Source organism: Myxine glutinosa, chromosome 7 (genome assembly GCF_964187855.1).
Source record: "Myxine glutinosa chromosome 7, kmMyxGlut1.1, whole genome shotgun sequence".
NCBI lineage: Eukaryota > Metazoa > Chordata > Myxini > Myxiniformes > Myxinidae > Myxine > Myxine glutinosa.
The window spans coordinates 10,869,817-10,877,839 of record NC_136267.1 but is presented as its reverse complement, the minus strand read 5'-3'; the positions used below and the strand labels follow the sequence as shown (position 1 = coordinate 10,877,839).

Sequence of the window (8,023 nt, the reverse complement as noted above, 5' to 3'; positions counted from 1 at the left end):
AAAGGAGCAGTAAGAATTGATGTTTTACTCACAAGAGAGCAGGTAAAAACACTAAATGATGCTGGATCACTTAAAATTAAAATGACAAAACCTATGTTAAAGAAATATTCAATACAAGAGGGAGGATTTGTCCCATTTCTAATTCCTTTATTTGCTGGTTTAAGTGCAGCGGGAGCATTGACTGGTGGTATTTCAGCAGCGGTAAAAACGGCTAACGAAAGGAAGGCACAACTAAAAGCTCAAAAAGAATTGGAAAGACATAACAAGGAGTTGGAGAAACAAATTAGTGGAAGTGGTGTAATTGTAGATTTTGCTCAAAAACTTGAAAGTCTACCTGATAAAGCTAGATTGTTAGATGCAGATATGCTTTCCTCTGTCGCTCAAGTGGGTGTTAAACTAACTAAACGGGGTAATGGATTGTATCTTTCTCATAAAAAAATGGATAAATGGTTTAAACAATTTGGAAAGAATACAACGTCAAATATAGAACTAGCTAAGTATTGTAAAAAACAAAAAATTGATAATGTGGTTATTTGTATGAGAGATGAATTAACAAAGTTGTCCAAGAATACAAAGAATATTATTATGAATTTAGACACACAGAATGGTTCTCATTGGGTTTGTATTCATAATAGTCAGGATAAATATTATTTTGATAGTTATGGTATGCCACCACCTGTTGAAGTAATATAATTCTTACAGAATGGTGTTTATCAAACATTTCAAGTTCAAGAAATTAATTCTAAATGTTGTGGTCAATTATGTTTATATGTATTATTTCAACTCAACAATAATGAAAATTTTTATGATGTCATTTTAAATCTAATATAAATGACTTTTGTTGGAAAAGATGGTTCTATCTTTGGAGAATCCTCTCAGGATATTGATTTATCAAATTATTATGCAAAGGCACAGGCTGAACGACAAAAATATAGTATAAGTAAAAATATTAATATGAAGAATACTTATAAATTAATCAATTATCCAAACCCTACAGATGCGAATGACTTAATTAGATTCAGTGATTTATAACAATATATATCTTTAAATAAAACAGCACGTTTTGTTCAACAAGTAAAATTTACAACCACAACACCTGGTTATACTGACCATACACCTTTCCTCATTCAATTTAACTATCTGCTTACAATTGAATTTTATAAAGAAGGACATATAGTTAATATGCGAATTAATAAATGGGGGTATGATATGCCTGATTTAGGGTATAATTGGTTTTTTTCAATAAACTTAGAAGACCTACATGATTTTAATCAGTCTTGTAAAGAAGAATATTATCCACTTGGTGAGGACAAGGAGTTATGTGGAAGTACAATTAGTAAACAACAAATACTTGATTTTAAGATTTAAAAAATATATGATAGTATAGCGATGGTTAGTATGACAAAGAAGAAAGGTAATGAGATAAGGATAGAAAGCCGAGGAATACAAACCGATTTGGTAGTGGGAAGATGGGGTGGTATTACCTGTCATAATATTAATCTCACATATATTTCTGATACATAAATGACAGGAAGAAGACTACAAGAGAATTATAATTTTTGTATTCAGGGATACCTACAAGAAAAGGGTGCTCGGTATTACATACCTTATGATTTGGAGCATATACGAGTACATGGAAATTTTGTCATAAAAAACTGGCCTTATACTGATATTGTTAAACCCACAAATAGAGACTTGATTAAATTATTAAATAAAAATGAACTTCTCAAAGTTATGAAATATAAAACTCTTTTAGAAATCATCAACAAATCTTATTGGTATCCTATTATGAGAAAAATAATTATAGATACAAGAATATCTCAAAATCCAGATGAGTATATGTATAATATTCTTTGGGGTTCAAACTCAAGGGTAGCAAGGGATGAGGAAGGAGTTGAGGAGAAGGAGGAAGGAGTTGAAGAAGAGAAGGAGGAAAGAGAGAAAAAGGAGAAGGAGGAAAGGGAGAAAAAGGAGAAGGAGGAGAGGGAAAAAAAGGAGAAGGAGGAGAGGGAAAAAAAGGAGAAGGAGGAGAGGGAGAAAAAGGAGAAGGAGGAGAGGGAGGAAAGGGAGAAAAAGGAGTAAACGGAGAAGGAGGAGAGGGAGGAAAGGGAGAAAAAGGAGAAGGAGGAAAGGGAGGAAAGAGAGAGGGAGGCAAAATATAAAAATATGACCATTCCTGAGATTAATGAAAGATTGAAGGTATTACGGCAAATAAATCAATCTCAACGCACCGAAGAGGAAAATAAAGAATTAATGACTCTTACGAAGATATTGGTTTTTAAATTTGCTGAGATGAGTTCAGGGAGAAGATATACATGAAGAAGAGAAAGTGATGTTGGTGTTATTGACTTTAGTTAGTTTTATTTGTAAATAAATGGTGGAGGGAGTGAAGACATTCCTAAGGATTCTTTATGTTTTAAAATTCAAGATAGAAATGTATATGTTGAAAACCAAAAAGGTTTTGGCACTATGTAGGACTTTTGCTCATAAATAAATATGAGTTATTGTCTCAAATGTAAAAAGAAAACTAAATCTAAAAATATCTCTTATGTTAAAGCTAAAAATAATAGAGTTTATCAAAAAGAAATATGTCAAGTGTGTGGCTCTAAAAAGTGCCAATTCATCTCTCCTAAAAGTGGAGGAGACATACAAAAGTTTCTGTCAGGAAGTAAATTTACAACAACTGGATTTCCAGGGGAACTACATATACCTGGATATTCGTTCTGTGGTCCAGGAACAAACCTGGATAAAAGATTAGATGAGGCTGACAATCCTAAACCTTGGTCTAAGCCTATAAATAGGGTTGATGAAGTTTGTATGAAGCATGATATTGCTTATGGGAATACCACTACATTGGATGAAAAACATGAAGCAGACAGAGAAATGTTGTATAATTTGTCTTTGATACGAAATCCTACGTTGAGAGAGAAAGTTGATAGGTTTATTGTGAAAAAAATGATAAGTGCTAAATTGAAACTTGGTCTTGGTTATTCACCCTCAAAAAAGTATTAGGCTCTAATGATGTCATCAAAACTGAGGAGCTTTTGGCTGAAGAATTACACAAACTGATAATCACCAAGTTTAAAAGAAGGAAGGTTTATTCCAAAGACACTGACCACATATGGTCCGCTGATTTAATTCAATTGAATAATGACAGGGGATACAGGTATGCTTTAACCGTTATTGATTTGAGGAGTAGATTTGCCTGGGTTGTTCCTTTAAAAAATAAAAGGGGTGATACTTTAATGTTAGCCTTTAAGCTAATATTTGATCGGGATAAAAGGAAACCAAAGAAGTTATGGACTGATGAGGGAACAGAGTTCTATAACAAAATATTTATGAAATTTCTTAAGGGGGAGGGTATTAAATTATAAAGCACCTTTAATGAAGGAAAAGCAGTTGTTATTGAGCATTTTAATCGTACTTTGAAAGAGAAACTATATAAAAAAATTCACACAACTCGGTTCTCAACAGTGGGTATATTTAATTCAGGATATTGTAGATAATTACAATAACACTGTTCATTCATCAACAAAATCAAAACCTTCAGAATCATTTACAAAATTAGAATATGGAAAGGAGATTAATTTGAGAAAACCGAAGTTCAAAGTTGGTGATATTGTAAGAATATACAGATGGAAAAGTCATTTTGAGAAAGGTTATACAAAAAAATGGACTAATGCATTATTTAAAATCGTTGATGTAATGGATACAGTCCCTTGGACCTTCAAATTATATGATATGAATGGGGAAGAAATCTTGGGTTCATTTTACTCACAAGAATTACAAAAAACAAAACTGATAAGCCATTAAACAACAAACATCCATACTTTTATCCACCCCGCCCAGATGTTAATTTAATTACTAGTAAAAAAAAAAAAAAAATATCATAAGCCATGCCCACACCGACCACGCCCACACAGACCACGCCCACACCGACCACGCCCACACAGACCACGCCCACACAGACCCCGCCCACACAGACCACACCCATCATCCCCCACCCCCTTGTGCACCCCCACCCTTGACCCTCCATCCCCCTCATCCCACTCCCACCTTCCCCACACACAAGGGGGGGAGGGGGAGGAGGGGCGGATGAGGGGGGTGGAGAGTCTTTGGTAGGGGTGCACTTCCCTTTCCTTTTTCCTTTATTCTCTTTTTGTAATTAATTATTAAATAATTCTGAACAAAACAAATATAACCACATATAAATATTGAAAACATAAACATCTTTATATTATTAAAACATTTTTCTTGAGGTATATATTCAACTTCTTCCCAGCACAAGTCAAAGGCACCAGATGTCTTCAGATTTTGAATCTCTTTCTGTTAAAGACAAGAGGGGGGGGTGGGGGGGGGTGAAGCAAGGAGAGGATATGAGCATTGTGATTATGAATTGATATGAGAATTGTGAATTCAAATGTGAGCATTGCGATTACAACAACGATTTTAAATAATGAGCATTATGAATTGCACACACCTCTAAAAAATTGAGTTTGGTGTCAAGACCGTCGAGATGAAAATTTAGGGTATCACAGTTTGGCAGGAAATAACCACTCTTTGGGAGATCATAATCAGCCCACTCATAGTCGTGATCATCGAGGTCGTGATCGTGGTTGTGGTCATCGATCTCAACAGGTGTTGTATTCTGTTTGAAAAAAGAAAGCAAAACATGAGGAGAAATTATTAAAAGATACATCGTATTGACAATGAATAAATAAATGTCAGCTCCCGTTTATTGGTGCCAGTCAGAGAGATGAATAATGAATTACCAGGGTCAGACTCTGATGGTCGTTTTGGACAAGAGACAAAATCTCGTCTCTGTATTCTTCGAGGTTAATACTACAGACAAAAAAAGAGAAATTACTGCGCTGAAGTAAGCCAGACAAAACATCACACACGCGCACACACACACACTCACACACACACACACACACACACACACACACACACACACACACACACACACACACACTCACATACAGACATATATACACACACACACACACAATCTCGTTTTTTCATTTCTGTTCCTCACAATTCGATCTCTCTCTTTTATTCACAGACACACACACACACACACACACACACACACACACACACACACACACACACACACACACACACACACACACACACACACACACACACACACACATACATACACACACACACACACACATACACATACACATACACATACACACACAGACACACACATACATACACACACACACACACACACACACACATACACACATACATACACACACACACACACACACACATACACACACACAAACACACACACACACACACACACACACAATCTCGTTTTTTCATTTCTGTTCCTCACAATTCGATCTCTCTCTTTTATTCACACACACACACACACACACACACACACACACACACACACACACACACACACACACACACACACACACACACACACACACACACACACACACATCTCGTTTTTTATTTTGTATCATACCTTTCACATGAATCTTTGAAGAACGGTGAAACATTGAATTCATTCTGAGCCCTCCATCTCGGAGGTAGGTTATTCAAACCCGTATTCAGTTCGTTGTGGAACTCTTGAGAAACAACTTGAAATTCTGCCGGGATATTCACAATATTTGAATTGCTGTAATAAAGAGGAAAAATGAATAATTAGTTATATAATTAATCACATACAACGCTCTCATTAACAGTGTTTAATTCTGAATGAAATTTACCAATGTCCTGGTGAGTATTCTGTCAAGCTCATCTTCGTTCACAATGTTTAAATGTCCCATTCGGAGACCTCTCTTTTTATAATGAAGAAAATGTATTTCGGGGAAATGAACTGCTTGTCAGCTTTTGGGAAACTGAGGGCGTGTGTGTGAAAAACAGGAAACAAGACAATGAGAACTTCTTGGAAGTTAACCAAGTGAAACAACATGTCATTTCTCAACAGTGAGCTATTAATTAGAAAAGGTTCAAGTATGGTAGCCTTGGTATATAAATGAAAAACAAAATGAATGTGAAAAATATCAAATAAGTCTTATTGAAAAGGGGTAAAAAATTTCACAAAACAAATAAGAGAATTAATTTAAATACCGGTGAGTTGGATGATATGGTGAAGAGAGTGGTAAGAGAATTAAATTATTTCCCACACATAAACAAATATTTGTAGGATCATTGTTTGAGTGGTCTACTAGATGATCTGCCAGTGTATAAGGACCTGTGCTCAGTGTCAATAGTATAAGAGCCAGAAAGATCATAGGTTCATAAGGCTAGAAGAATCATAGGTTCATAAGGCGAGAAGGATCATAGGTTCATAAGGCTAGAAGGATCATAGGTTCATAAGGCTAGAAGGATCATAGGTCCATATGGGTAGAAGGATCATAGGTTCATAAGGGTAGAAGGATCATAGGTTCATAAGGCTAGAAGGATCATAGGTCCATAAAGGTAAATGTTAGGAGGTTCATAAGGGGGTGAGAGGGAGCAAATATTCGTAGGATCATTGTTTGAGTGGTCTAATGAACAACATTGAGGATAAGAGTAGGTATGTCATATAGTATGTCACTAAAGCTAGTATGTCAAAAGGCCAAAATGTTCGTAAAGATCAGGGTGGCAGAAATAGAGGTGTTAAGGGGGAAATGAGGGTGAGAGGAAAATTAACATGGAAGTGAATGGAGAAATGAGGGTGGTCCAGGAACAACATTTATTCCCTACCCACCCGCAACCTCCGCTCTGCTAGTACCAACCTCCTGACCCCCTCCATCCGGACCAAATTCAGATCCTGGGGGGACAGGGCCTTCTCCATCGCTGCTCCCACCCTCTGGAACTCACGACCTCACACCATCAGAGACTCCTCCTCACTCACCACATTCAAAACATCACTAAAGACCCACCTGTTCAACACTGCATTCAACATTCAACCCACAGCATTTAACCCCTGACTATCTCTTCTCCTTCTCCCTCCTTTTGCTTTAAATATTTCCCTATTGATTCTTGTATTTTTGCAATTGTTGTTTTCATGTATTGTTATGCATTATGTTTTCCACTCTGTCAACGCGCCTTTGGGCTTCTTGAAAAGCGCTATACAAAATAAATGAATTATTTTTGCAAAATTATTTAAATGAACGGAGCGGCGCACCGCCAAGGTGCGCGGCTCCGAAATCTCCTACCTCCCCTTGAACCGCGCCGTTCGCCTTTGCCGCCACGGCACCGCACTAACCATACAGTGAGGGGGCCGGCACGAATCGTAGCTGTCGGTCCTTGTGAAACTGCTGCGGCACCGATCCTCGCCATTCCCTGCTGCACACAACTCACCGGGGGCTCACGTCTGCTACCAGTCCCGCTAAAGCCTAAGTCACACATAGGCGGATATTTTGGCGACTACTGGCGACTGCCGGCGATCAAGATTTTTCGGCGACTACTGGCGATTTCGGGCGGTCAAATATGGTCAGGCGGCAGTATGGCGACTGCAGGCGGCCACATTGCGCCTGCATTGCGACGACGCCCCGAGTGGGATGGCGACTGTTGAAGATCGACGACGACTGCATTGCGGATGCACGGCGGCAGCGTGGCGACAGTTTGGCGGCTAGATTACAACCGATGGCGGATCGCGGCGACTGCATTGGGGCCGGGTGGCGGTTTACTCTGACGTCCGCAAGACTGCAATAAGACCGCCGGCGATTGGAGACGATTCACACAACTTTTTAAATCTTTATCTCTCTATTTTACATTTCACTTTATTCATTTCAATGATGTATGACATGAAGCATAAAGATGTTTGATGTACAATAAGAAAGTTAATAAAGATGTATCATTGTAATGTAATAATCAAACTTTTCTGCAGGGAGAGAGAATGGAAATAAAGTCCAACAAATTATTTCCACTGGTCTCAAGTCCCATAAATAAAGTTTCCAAAGGACCAAAGTCTTAAAAACAAAGTTCCCAAAAGTCCCAAGTCCAAACAATAAAGCCATATCCTTGTCGGCACCACAGGACCTCACTCCACGGAGACCCT

General features: G+C 37.8%; 1 long non-coding RNA gene across 1 annotated transcript; it reads right to left on the bottom strand.

Moving 5' to 3' along the window:
* Positions 1–4,152: 4,152 nt before the first annotated feature.
* On the bottom strand, positions 4,153–4,911 carry LOC137419566 (uncharacterized). The gene is made up of 3 exons (XR_010982931.2): positions 4,773–4,911; positions 4,481–4,648; positions 4,153–4,326 (listed from the first exon to the last, which is right to left on the bottom strand). It is a non-coding gene; the product is annotated as an uncharacterized LOC137419566 (long non-coding RNA).
* Positions 4,912–8,023: the final 3,112 nt, after the last annotated feature.